General features: G+C 40.6%; 2 protein-coding genes across 15 annotated transcripts in view; one reads left to right on the top strand and one right to left on the bottom strand.

The window, feature by feature from the left end:
* Positions 1-12,365, top strand: part of ACAD11 (acyl-CoA dehydrogenase family member 11) — a 119,092-nt gene that overhangs the window by 79,347 nt on the left and 27,380 nt on the right. The window lies entirely within an intron of this gene.
* Positions 1-12,365, bottom strand: part of ACKR4 (atypical chemokine receptor 4) — a 103,199-nt gene that overhangs the window by 13,045 nt on the left and 77,789 nt on the right. For 13 of the 14 annotated variants that reach the window (XM_068236295.1, XM_068236293.1, XM_068236291.1 and 10 more), the window contains one exon: positions 1,290-1,405. The gene's annotated coding sequence lies outside the window, so the exon portion shown is untranslated. Of the gene's footprint in view, positions 1-1,289; positions 1,406-6,995; positions 7,045-12,365 lie in introns of those variants that run through there. The other variant, XM_068236298.1, reaches the window with a different exon arrangement.

The following is a 12,365-nucleotide window of genomic DNA, read 5'->3' on the forward strand; positions in this document are numbered from 1 at the left end:
GTCAGGCTGTTTCTTCCTGCAGAGTGCAGAGTGTATGTAATTCCTCAGTATGTGAAAGCCCAGCCAGCTCAGAGGAGAATTTATCCAGCTTGTAAAAGATAAGAGAGAAGAGAGAAGCTGCCCTAATCTAAATAATACACAGGCAGTGTGCAGAGAGGGGCCTGGAGGGGGGGAGATGCATCACAGAACCACAACACTGTAGAACTTGGCAGCCTTCCAGACACAGGCTGACAAGTCTGACAAGAGAGAGATAAGTTGATTTATTACAGAGATGGTGATAGTAGAACGAGCTGCAGTAAGCCAGAACACATTAGAATAGCTTTTGGAACTTGTAGGATGATAAAAAACAGGATGCAATTTTTGTTACGGAGTCTCTTTAAGTAAGCAAAAGCATAATACAATACATCTGTATACCACATCTATTAGCAATCTCCTGTACATTAACATTTACATAGTATGTTATGCATACAAGATAAAGAGAACTACGATAATATAAGAAAAATTAATTTAAAAAAAGACTGTAATAGGGAAAGACAACACAAGAAGGAATTACAGCAATTCCACACTGTACGTAAAATAGACTTGTTTTGGTCTGCGTAAATGTTCATCTTCGTCTAATTCAGGAGAAAGGACAGAAAGACAGCTGTGAGGCCTCTCTGGCCGGATGCCACATTGCACACTGCACATTTTACTGGAAAAAAGCACTATATTGTTTGCTTGACTGACTAGACAGGAGACATGCTTGGCAAGTTCACAATGCACCTTTCCTCAATGTATGCAACATGCTAGGAGCTACATCTTTCCTGGTAGCAATATATTAAATACATGTGAGCAATATGCCTCTTTATTTGATGACTTTATGAACTGTATACTGCATATCTTGATTTAATTATAGTTGCACATTTAACTGCAGTTTTGGGTAAAGACTAGCAATTTACTGAGGAATATCTGTGCACAGTCAGCTTTAGTAGCTTATTGAATTTCTGTGACAATAAATCTTTCACTGATGGACTACTGTAGCCAGAAATATATATTTGGTAGTGTCAGTGAATATACTTGGCACATCCTCAGTTGTTTCCTGCTGCTTTTAGAATCCTGCTAGTGTTTTATTGCTATATTTTAACTATATTGTGCAACTGTAAGCTATCTGGTATTGGGGTATCTTTGTTTTAAAGACAAAGCAGAAACAAACATTTCTGTATAACCCAATGTAAATGTATACAATAAATACATAAATCTAATAATAAATATAGTGGTAATGGAAAGATTGAGAAAGACCTCTCCCTTACCTCTCAGAGGAAGCAGTTGAACTCCTGCAGTGAGTGCACTTGTGGAAGCATACCAGCACATTAACAGAAAAAAAGTGTTCAGCTCATGTTGTCATCCAGTCAGCACTCCTCCCTCTCTGGAATGAGAAGATAAAACTGGTTGTTGCGCTTTCCTAAAGAATTTGCTTCCAGGAAACTAATATAGGAGCAGGCACTGTTTAGGTTTGACATTTAACATGCAATATATTGAGTTTGAATTGTTCCTCTAAGATTTCAGTGTTAGAGTTCAAACAGTTATTTTGTCTTTTCGGATTTCTCTGTGTGAAAGTGATTGCAAAAGTTCAGGAATTGTCATCCGCTTTGTTAGGCAGGGTTTACACTTGCAACATTCACTTGCTTAGAACTGGGATAGATCTCATCTACAGGTAGTTCCCAGTTAACGAATGAGATAGTAACTGTAGAGGTTTTCTTAAGCTTAGTTTGGTTGTAAGTTGAAATACTGCACTCACCTACAGTATGTCCCCAGTGTCCCCCTGCCTCCACTATGCCTCCAATGCCCCCCCTCTGCCCCTGTGCCATCTGTGTCATTTACTCACCACTGAAAATGTCCCATGAAGCTCCGACCAGCTCTCTGAGCTTTCCTCCTTCTTTTTCAGTGTGGAAGTGAAATCATAACAAGGGTGTTATTTCCATCAGCAGGTAACCTGAGGACTACCTGTAATGCATTTTTCTGTTTGTGGTAAAAAACACTTATTGCTGTCTGCTTTTTGTGCACATTCGTTAACATTTTTTAAAAATAAAAATGTATTCAGCAGTTGCTATTGCCCATGTTTTCACATGTATGGATGTGCATTGCATAAATCGGAAAATGCATGCGCAAACATACATATATGAATGCAGTTTGTAGTGGGATTTCTGCCTTATTGCAATAAATTGTGACATGTGGTTGCACTAAAGTGTGTTTATGCTCACACATGTTGTACTGCTCACAAACTGCCGATAGAACATTGGTACTGCACAAACGACCAATCTGCATTTTAGATTTTTTTGGTTGTTTTTACTTTCCTTAGTTTTCTTAGTTTCGCGATAGAATGAGCTTCCACGGAGGCGCCCCGTGGAAACGCATCCTAGCGCGAAACGGCCCGCAGACAGCTGTACCCTGCACCCACCACCCACTGAACTGCGCACCAGGACCAGTATGCACACCAGTTTTATATCTTGCTGCACGTGTTAGTATCTGGAATGCTGCAGATTGCACCTTGAGAATGAAATAAACCGTTTATGCATGCAGTGCCGACCAACGTTCCTTTTCTTCAATGAAGAAAGAGATGTATGCAGAATATGATTTTATACAGTGAGGAAAATAATTATTTGAACCCATACTAAATTTTTAGGTTTGCCAACGTATTAAGAAATAAACAGTTGGTGATTTTTATATTTTATCGATTTTACTGAAGACTATGAACAAAAAAAAATCTAAAAAAAACGCATTGCATAAAAGTTTTATAAATTGATTTGTATATCATTGAGTGAAATAAGTATTTGATCCATAAGCAAAACATGACTTAGTGATTGTGGATGAAACCCTTGGGAAGGACAGCGATGAGACATTTCTTGTGGTTGGGAACCATGTTTGCACGCATCTCAGGAGGGATTTGCAGCCACTTCCCTTTATAGAAACTCTCTAAATTATTTTGTGTAGCACTGACGCTCGAAGGCTTTTACAGAGTATATTGAACAGATCTAATTCCTACCATAGGCATAGTCTGATGTCCCTACCTTAGTCTAAGATCAGTTGGGAAACACAATTAGCTACCGGTATGTTTTTGGAAAGTGAGAGGAAACCGGAATAATTGTGGGGGTATAGAATATACAAGTTCTGTGCAGATAGTAGTGTACTAGTTAGGAGTTCATTCTGTAATTCCTGCACTGCAAGGTAAGAGTCCTCACCATCAGGCTCCGGGTTTCTGTTATCTCTGTTTCAGGTTGGGAGATGTTTTGTTTCCTGCCAAGAAGTTTTAAAGAGAATCTGTATTGTTAAAATCGCACAAAAGTAAACATACCAGTGCGTTAGGGGACATCTCCTATTAACCTCTGTCACAATTTCACCGCTCCCCGCCGCATTAAAAGTGGTTAAAAACAGTTTTAAAAAGTTTGTTTATAAACAAACAAAATGGCCACCAAAACAGGAAGTAGGTTGATGTACAGTATGTCCACACATAGAAAATACATCCATACACAAGCAGGCTGTATACACCCTTCCTTTTGAATCTCAAGAGATCGTTTGTGTGTTTTTTTTCCCCCCTGAGGGGGGAGTGCATAGCAGAACCACAACACTGAAGAACTTGGCAGCCTTCCAGACACAGGCTGACAAGTCTGACAAGGGAAAGATACATTGATTTATTACAGAGACTGTGATAGTACAAAGTGCTGCAGTAAGCCAGAACACATTAGAATAGCTTTTGGAACTTGTAGGATGATAAAAAACAGGATGCAATTTTTGTTACGGAGTCTCTTTAAGCATTAGTCATACCCTATTATATACAGTATATCTACCACTGGAAAATAATAGAATACTTCAATTTTCAGGTGGTTGATATGTTTCTTAGAGGGCCATAATATCTTGACTACTACAATTACCCTACAGCTTACCAAAAGACAAACTTGCACTTCTGTAGTCTTTACAGAACTCTTCTGCCCATTTCTTACACCTTTACTCCAGCTTATGTGATACCACCTTCAAATTATGCAGTTCAAACTCTTAATCCTATCATACAAAGTTCCTCATAAGTTGTCATTATCATACATCATTATTTCAGTAAACATCCTACCTGGAACTTTTTCTATTCCCATTAATTACCCCTATTATCCCTACAGTGTTGGACCAGGAGGTGGAAAAACTGAGGAAAACCACCTGCTGGCCAAGCAGCAGAAACCCTGTTATCACTCCTAATAGAAATCTGCAGCAAGTATTCACTGTGAGCAGCAACACCTGCTTACTGCTGCTTGGCCAGCAAGTGAATTTCCTCAGCTTTTCCAGCTCCCAGTCGGACATTGTATCCCTATACTCTAGTCTGGTCGCCTCTTTTAATCCTTTCATCCAAGATTTCTCACAAGTACCTCTTCTGCTAAGGAAGTCTTTCACACAGCTTGTCAGTCAAATGAACATGTTGCTGATAGCTAATGTTTTTAAACCACACATACACTATTTTGTACTTGTCTAGAGGGATGTTTGGATTGTACAGTATCATGTGCTAAATTAATGTATCTATGGTCTCCAATAGAGTGTCTGTACAGTGCTATGGAATGTTGTCAGTACATTAATAAATAATAATAGTGCCATGTGATGATGTAAGCTCCCATATAATATGTTCTTTGTGTTTCAGTATAATACATTATTATTTTATAATGCACTATCAAATACTGGCTGACCAAACAATGTAATAAATTTGATGCATATGTGAGGTTCATCCGGAAAGTTACAGTTGTTTTAATTGAATCATTTAATGTAACATATTACTTATTTTATTTTTGAAACACTGGGCCTAATCCAATTCACTTTTTTCCTCAGTTTTTCGCTTAGGTGATATTTTCACATCTTATCCATAAAATGCCTTTTAACCTCTTACAGACCAGACAACTCTGGCCTTTTTAAGCCATTCTTTCCCTATTTTGTTATATGATTGCTGTTATTGGCTCACAGAAATCAGGGGGTCAGGAGCTAATGATATTGGCTCCTGCCCGACATACGGAAGCTCTGCTGTCAGCATGGCAGCAGAGCAAGTGGGTACAGGGACGCAGACATCGGTGCGAGCGCGTCAAGAGCGTACGGCGGGAATGATTGAAATTTTCACCCTGGCACAATTAAGCACCCACAAGCAGGGCATGGATTTCACTCATCAAGGTCCAGAAGCAGTTAAGCCAGTAGCAAGCAAGAAAATACTTGCCAGTGTTTTTTCTCACGGTAGGGGACAGGATTTTGTTGCAGTTTATGATGTCTACGATTTCTTTAGTAAACAAATGTCAAATATTGTGTTTTTCTGCAAAATTCATCAGCAGTCATTTTTAGTAACTGCAGTGGGTTTAGAAATGGTGAAGGTGTGTGCTGAAAGTACATTTTTTTTATGGCTTCCAAAAGTATTTCAGTAATGGCCTATAGAGTGTTGAGAATGACATCCTAAGACATCAGTCGATGCTGAAAACATTAAGAGATAGTACAGGACACTGTTAGCACTGACAGACAATAAACAGTGGAAGGAAAAGTTGCCAGAGTATTTCTTACACATACTTCATGTCCATCAACAAAGCTTCTGAACAGAGGAAACACAAATTGCATCATATGGCAACCAGGTCACTGTGATTAATAAAGGTATCAATGTGCTGTGCAACATGGAGATTAGAGCTGGGGCTTTTTGTATAATTCCTAAACAAAACAACAGATTGAAGTGTGGAATTTACCATCATCACTCTTGAGTCCAAACATTTGAATGAACAAGGCCAGATGAAATCCAGCTGTAGAAAAACTATAAACTCCTAGAAGACACTCATCCCAAGGACTGATAAAGTGAAGGTGGTGCTGCAGCATTCATCTGTAGCAAGGGTCACTATAACAACGAGGGAAAACAAAATAAAGGAGCACAAGTAAAGGTGCTTACACAGGCGCAATTTCACCACAATTTGTCACATGCCAGGATCAAACTTTATCCTGCAAGTGAGTCTGCATGGCTCTAATGCTGTACAAATGCATCACTAGTCAAAAGCAGAGTAGCGCATTCTGTGTCTGTGAAGAATGGAGGAGGGATGACGGCGCCGGGTACAACAGAGCAGCTTTCGCTGAGGGCAGGAAGCAATGGAATCAGCCAGGTGCGTAACTACAGGGGAACAGTCCCTGTAACAGTCGGGGGGCCGAAAGCTGCTAAGGTCCCCAACTACTTCTTCACTCCCTCAAATAAGGTAGTCCATCCTTCAGATCAGGTGTTTTTGTGAGGAGTTAGCTTTGTCAACGCTGAAAACTGGCCTGGAAAGAGTCATAATGGTGTATGTGCACCACCTACTGGCAGTAGGCAGATATTACAACATTACAGAAAATTCAGTTCTGGAATCTAATACCATACTGTATATTGTACAGAGAATGACACTTATTGCAACACTGGTCTGAACTTGGCCGTGATGGACTATAATGACCACCAAGAGTTGTGCAGCAGACCAGAGTGTGTGCAGCGCCAATGAAGATCCCTAAAGATCTGGCATGTCGGACCTTTAGCTATGCCTAAGCAGGACCCAACGGCTTTGTTCTTGGTACCTCCCTACCCGCTGGAAGCCGCTCTGTCAGATGTGCTTGTCGTCCCTTTGCCCTCGCGGATCGCAACAGAGGCGTCATCAGCCAAAGGCGACAGTGCACTAACAACATTGTACAGAAGTGTCATTAGCTTTTGCACACAACGCGTCTTTTGCTATGCAGGGTGGAGCAGAGAAATGATGAGCGTGCGTAATGGAGAAGTTTCTGGTGGTGGGAGCAGCAAGAACAATGCCATTGTGCTGTGCCCGGGCATTGCTAAAAATCTAACACGCCGCATCTTCATGCAATCGTTGTGCGCCTGATGTAGTCACGCTGGTCTGACCATAATGACCACCCCCGCCATGGCAGTCATTTTGGTGCACCACTCAGAGTTCAGACCAGCGTGTGTATGAACCTTTAGGGCTGGTTCAGGAGGATGTTTCAATCACCTGCCCAGTGTCTTGTCCAAATCCTTTTAAAAGCATTTGTTGTCTTTCAATGGCAATTCCCAGCGATCGTCATTTTCCATCCCGCAGGGGGACACAGGAGTGCGGCGCTAATGGACCCCAGAATGACCAGACCGTGCTGCTTCCAGACAGTGGAAAAAATAAAGATCAAAATGCTGCTTTTGCATAAACAGCAGTAAATGACGCGCAAGTGTGCGTGTGAACTGGCCCTTAATTATTGTACCACACAAGTTACATTATGTTTTAGGTAAACACTGAACAGTATTTCTGCATCTGTAGATTTATTTCTTCATCCATATTTGAGGAGGATTTTTCTATTTGTGATTAAAAAGTTTATTTTAGAAATTTTAATTTTAACTTTTTGACATGATTTTGTATTTGAAACTTTTTTTTATACTCAAAATGGATACTAGACCCTTGCTTGACGGATTTTAGTACGTTGCTAGCAAAAAATTCACGAAAATTAATTGAACCACTTTTTGCACATAAATCCGGCAGAAATTGAACGCTAGAGAGGTTAAGGAAGGGTTCACACTAATTGCAGAAAACTGAATATTTTTCACATTAAAATTTGCATTCATATTTGAATTTTTGCATCGTTTTTTCAGAACAGCAAATTAAGTTCAATGGTAAATGTGTGAATTTATGCTGCAAGAAGTATGTTTTTGTTTTTAATCATGCAGGGAGGTTAACAGGGAGCAAAGCATTTTAATGTATCTAGAAATAATGTTCTACATTCTTCTTAGTATGTGCATGACTTAATTTGCAGGACGTCATTTCCTCTACCACAAATGTGAACATAGATCTTCATGTTTGACATGTCTTTCCTTTAACCTTCCTCCCCACCCATAGGCAATATCGTAGCAGCGTTACATAGTTACATAGTTACATAGTTACTTTGGTTGAAAAAAGACATACGTCCATCGAGTTCAACCAGTACAAAGTACAACTCCAGCCTGCTCCCTCACATATCCCTGTTGATCCAGCGTGATATTAATGTTCAGGAGAAACCACAAAGACGGACAGTAGCTTTTGTCTGTGTTGACATTACAGTATTACTTGAAATCAAAACTTATTGGTGACTTCATAGTTGTGGACTTTTGGAAGTTATGCTCGGTTTATACCCTAATTCAGTTTTCCAGTTGTCACAATAACATTTATCATCATAAAATATACTTTACGTTCATTTTTCTTTAGTCTATTGAAGGATTAAACTACTTATATTTAGCGTAATTGGTCAATGACAACAGGGGCGTAGCAATAGGGGGTGCAGCGGTAGCAACCGCATCGGGGCCCTTGGGCCAGAGGGGCCCCGAAGGGCCCTCCCTCAACTACAGTATTAGCTCTCTAGTGGTCCTGTGCTCATAATAATCACTTCTATATATACATTGAGTAGTGGTAAACATTAACAAGCTCTTCCCCATCCCCTTCTTGCACCTCTGACACTTTAGTTGCCATTGGCAGGTTTTGGTGCGCTGTATCAATTGTTATGTATAGAGTGCCTGGGGGGCCCCATTGTAAAACTTGCATCGGGGCCCACAGCTCCTTAGCTACGCCACTGAATGACAATATAAATAAAGATCCTTACCAACAGAAAGCAAGTAAACAAGCTTAAGCTGTATAAAGATGTGAAAAGCATTTGTGAACTTTTAGAATTGTATTGGATATTTTCAACGATGTCTTCTAAAAGTTTTCAAAATGTGCTTAGGCCTTTATCTTCATCACACATAAAAACAGTACTGCGTAACAACTGTTTTGCATAACCTTGTTTTGTTTAGCACATTGTTTATTTTCCACTCATTAAAGGAGAATTCCATGAAGTTTCAGTGAAGCAGGAACCAAATAAAATTTGTAATTTCCAGGGGTGGCTCCAGAAATTTTTGGGTTGGGGGGGCTCTGCTGATGCATAATTATCCAGCTGTATCCAAAACAAACAATCGGGCTCTACAGAGCTTTGTGATATTTATTATAATAGCAGCCAGTGCTGGATACAGCCAACAGTGGGCACCTGTGCAGAAATGACTTAGTGGTCCTCATCCTGCTTTCCACCCAATGACCCCACGTGAGCTAAATGAGTTATGGCCTTAAAGGGAACCTGAAGTGAGTAAAATTATTTAAAATAAACACATGATGTAGCTGCAAATGAATTTTACATACTTACCTCACAGTCAGTTCCTGTCAGAAGCTCACAATTTTCTTCTTACAGTGATCCTGTCCAGTTTTAACTATATTTTGTCAAAACTGAAATATACCAGTCGCTGTCAGTTATATATCAGCAGCTGTCAGTTACAACTGAATGTGCAAGGTAATGTCCATGTTTCCCTATGGCTCAAGTGGGTGATATTACAGTTGAACAGTGTGCTGACCAGAAAGCTGTTATGGGGTAATGGCCATTTTTAAAATCGAGGACAGAGAATTCCATTGATCAAAGTGTATGGTTATTTTGACTTTTTATTTTCAGTTCAGGTTCTCTTTAAAGAGAAAGAATGGGCATGTACACAAGTGGTAGCAGAACAGAGAAGATGTATAGCAGTGCATATGGTTGCAACCTTACTGTGTGTTTAACTGGAGGTTATTAAGGTTACATGCTGTAGCTATTGTGTTAATGTGCCACATTTGCTACACAGTTGCTTGTGACCCTCATATGTTAGTAGGCCACAGGCATTACAGCTTCTCAGGCTACTGTGTCACACATCCTTATAAGAAAGAAAAAGTAGTCTTTTGGAAAAGTAAATAAATGCATGGTAACCAGTGATCAAAGATAATGCAAATATTGCAAACATTATTAAAAAGCCAATTATATGCACTTAGTACAGTTGACATGCAGACATTGCGAACGGTATGCAAATACCAATAATATGCACATAATAAAAGACAAATATCAATAATATGCAGATATGGCAAACAGTAGGCATATACCATTATAACCCCCTCAACAAGGAACTGATAGCTGCAAAGAGGTCCTACTGTGACCTCGCAAGAGGTCTGGAAAGGCCTAAAAACTGCCTCCAACTATGAGCCCTGCCAATTCGCGTCCCCCAGCATTGAGCTTGCTGAGGCACTAAACAGTTGCTCTCACCTCAAATGTCATGAACCTCTTTGAAAGGCGGGTCCAGTCACATCTGAAATTCCCCACCGACAACCAAACTGACCCTTTCCAGTTTGCCTACAGATCAAACAGGTCCATTGACAATGCTGTTAACATCAGCTTGGAACATATCCTGTCTGACCTTGACAAACCGGACACCTATGCTGGGATTCTCTTCCTCGACTTTAGCTCCGCATCCAACATCGGGCCCCACATTCTCTACGATAAGCTGATACAACTTAACGTGCATCCCACCCTCTGTGCGTAGCTGAAGGATTTCAGGACCCATGTGGTAAAACTCAACACCGTCACCTCGATTGTGCAAACTACCAACACAGGTGCTCCCCAAGGATGTGTTATGTCACCAATCTAATTCTCCCTACACACAAACCTCTGCACCTTACAGGATGACTCTGTCAAGGTGTTCACATTTGCAGATGATAACACCATTATAGGCCTCTTGGACAAGAGCAGTGAACAAGCCTACTGCCAGAGATTGAGAGGGTTTGCAACTGGTATAAGGACAACAAGCTTTTTCTCAACTCTGCAAAAACTACCGACCATAGACTTCAGGAATAACCACCCTGAACTCCCCCCGACCTAAGGTAGGAAGTAAATGCCTCCAAAACACAGAAAAGGCCAAACAATGGCTGTTCTTCCTGCGCCAACTGAAGAAGTTTAGCTTGTCCTGTGCCCCTTTTGACACTCTTCTACTCTGCCCACATCAAGCCGATCCTCTGTTCCTCTATCATTGTATAGTATGTGGGTGCCTCCGTTAAGGACAAGCAGAAGCTTTAGAGAGTCATCAATGCCACTTAGAAGATCATCAGGTCCACCTTCCATTTCTTGACCTCCTGTACACCTCCAGACTGCAACCCAGGGCGGTCAGGATTGCAAAGATCCCTCCCACCCCAGCAGCTACTACCTCAACCTACTCCCATTAGGATGCCACTTCAGGACTGTATCCACCAGGACCTCCAGGCACACTAGCAAACGCCATATGAAATGTACTAGCAATCACACGGTGTAATGTGATTTTCCAATTGTAACGTGTGTATATCCCTCCCCGTCTGTGTTATGTGTACCTATGTATGCTGTTTCTGGCCATGTAGGTCTACTGTAATTTCTGTGACAAAAATATTTCCTTGTAGATCACCTTGTACTTGGCAAATAAAAATCTATTTTGATTCTAATTCTACTATCCCTTCTAAAGCTTTGCACATATTCATCTATTCATTTGGTTTCAAAGAAGTGGACAATGGACATTTCGTTGTAACCGATATTATTTTTATGCTCAGCATGCAGACTGTAGCTGGAAGGAGCAAATTATATGAGATTCCTCGGGAATACACACCCTGACAGTAATAAAATCTAATTATTTCCATGTTGACTCCGAGATGACGCTGCCTGGAGTTTCTGTGCAGATGTTTGTGATTTGTTTGGAGAATGCCTGTGGGCACGACTATGATTTGTGAGCCAAATCTGATCACTGCTTGCTTTGCTACAATAAATGTTGAACAAGAAAGTACATTGTTATAGATCATAACACCACATTTTATGGAATTTTTGGGGTCAGCATCCGTGTAATATACCCATGCTTGGCTTTACCCCAGCAAACCCACCTGTTAAAAACTCTTTTGTGGTCTGAATTACTATACAGCACAAAGTTCCTGGGAAATGTAGAGGTCACATCCTCCTGTAAGCTGAGTCTGCTATAAAGAGCTGTTTATATGTGTACTGGTACCAGGAAAGGGGGGTTGTATTACCAGGTGTGTAGGACAGGAGCCAGAGGAATCTGTATATCACTACAGACTTTAGGAAACCTGAAGCAGTCCTTCAGCCCTTATGTGTGCATTCACCAACACAGGGTTTCATTATCTGATGCTGGTGTATTTAAGAGGAGGAAAGGCCCAGCTGTGGCAGCACTGCAGAGAGGTTGTTGGCATGTTTGCCTTGTAGCAGTAATGCCAATGTGATGTACAGTAGATTCCCTTTATAGTAAACTTCAAGGGACCAGGAAAAATTAGTTTACTATATCAGAATTGGTTATAAATTGTGTATTTATACAAAAGCATTTGCTGGGACCTGAGGACTAATGCTGGGATTACACAATACGTTTTTTGCATTCGATTCGGCGTGCGATCTATTAGCCATTCGATTTTCTGCTCGATTCTCTTACCTTCCACTCGTTTTTCTTATCTTTTTTCCATTGACTTCTATAAGGCATCGAGCGGAAACGAATCGAGCGGAACATCGGACATGTC

This window comes from Hyperolius riggenbachi, chromosome 5, assembly GCF_040937935.1.
Source record: "Hyperolius riggenbachi isolate aHypRig1 chromosome 5, aHypRig1.pri, whole genome shotgun sequence".
NCBI lineage: Eukaryota > Metazoa > Chordata > Amphibia > Anura > Hyperoliidae > Hyperolius > Hyperolius riggenbachi.